The sequence below is a fragment of the Perognathus longimembris genome, chromosome 21 (genome assembly GCF_023159225.1).
Source record: "Perognathus longimembris pacificus isolate PPM17 chromosome 21, ASM2315922v1, whole genome shotgun sequence".
NCBI lineage: Eukaryota > Metazoa > Chordata > Mammalia > Rodentia > Heteromyidae > Perognathus > Perognathus longimembris.
This window is the reverse complement of record NC_063181.1, coordinates 43,673,469-43,675,040: the sequence shown is the minus strand read 5'-3', so window position 1 is coordinate 43,675,040 and position 1,572 is coordinate 43,673,469. Positions and strand designations below refer to the sequence as shown.

Sequence of the window (1,572 nt, the reverse complement as noted above, 5' to 3'; positions counted from 1 at the left end):
GTAAAGCTAATCAATAAGACATCATAATCTTTGGAGAAGATATAAATTATGACTCTATTAAGACATTTGTTGTATAATTCTTGTTAATTAAACCATATTCAATCCTTAATATAGGTGGAACTTGCAATAACAGATTTAATTAGTATTCTTCCTTTGTTTTTTGACAGTCATGGGCCTTGAATTCAGGACATTCTACTATTTCAGCCCCAATGCCACTTGTGGTTTTCTGGTTGTTAATTGTAGATAAGAGTTGCATGGACTTTGTCCTGTCTGTCTGGATTGGCTCTGAACCATAATCCTCAGATATCAGCCTCCTGAGTAGCTAAAATTATAGGCATGGGCCACTGGTACAAGGTATTACTTAGTATTCATAAGTGAGCTATGTGATTGTAATTCATTGTATTTTATCTGAGAGTTTACCACACATTAAACCAGCCTCCTGGATATATAATTTCTCACATGGCAGACAGAGTTCTGGTCATTACAAGTAATCACAAGCAATGGAATTCATATGTATGACAATAAATATAGCAAGAGTTCCACCTTTGACACCAGATAGAATTCACTGAAAACTAACTTCCTATATGATGTTTAATTGATGTTAGAACCTGGATGATTGGCAAGGGGTTTACAGAATTAAAATGGAAATTTTTTTTCATAGGGAAAATTCCACATCCATGGACTGAGATCTGAGAGAGTACATTTGGTCTTTGATCTAACCGAAATGTGTATAGGCTTGCTGGGAGTTTAAGTATTCAAGATGTAGAAATACTTTTTCTTGGTCTTTGAAACTGTATTTAGCATTTTTTTTAAATTTAATTTTATTGCTAAGGTGATATACAGAAGAGTTACTGTTACATACTTAGAGTAGTGAGTACATTTCTTGTCGAACTTGTTTTTCCTTCCCTCATTTTTTCCCCAGATTCCCGACCACTCCCCAAGTTGTAAAGTTCATTTCCAACATATGAGTATCACTGTTGTATTGGGTCACCCTTCGTCCATTGTTTCACCTGTTTGTTGTTCCCCTTTCTTTCCCCAATTCAGATAAACAACATACAATACTTAGTCCAAGATATGGAAATAAGAGGTTTTCCTTTGTTGTTGTTGCTTTTAATGTACTATGTGAAGCTATTTCTTTCATTTCTGCCTTATGGTTTATCCCCTGTTGTCACTGTATTTGATTTTGGTATCATTTCTTTTTTACTATGTATGGCACATTAGAAAAACACAAGCCTTCTGCTCGCTTTGGCAGCACATATACTACAATTGGAAAGATACAGAGAAGATTAGCCTGGCCCCTGCAGAAGGATGACACGCAAATTCGTAAAGCATTCCATATATTTTTAAATAAAAAAATAGTTAAACACAAGCCTTTCCTCTTTAGCTATGATCTTGATTACTTACCATGATAAGACCTCAGGGTGTGACCAGAATATCTGCCTACAAAGTGTGAGACCCAGTGTTTGAACCCAAGTACCCAAATAAACCTCACACTGCAACAGTTATAAGAAAAAAATGATTCCAAAATACAAAGAGTCAAATGTATTTACCTGACATATAAATGATTCCAAA

The 1,572-nt window shown here is 34.9% G+C and overlaps 1 non-coding gene across 1 annotated transcript; it reads left to right on the top strand.

Moving 5' to 3' along the window:
• The first annotated feature begins 1,236 nt into the window (after window positions 1–1,236).
• LOC125339747 lies at window positions 1,237–1,343 on the top strand. Its single transcript, XR_007208599.1, has one exon. It is a non-coding gene; the product is annotated as a U6 spliceosomal RNA (small nuclear RNA).
• The last annotated feature ends 229 nt before the right edge of the window (window positions 1,344–1,572 follow it).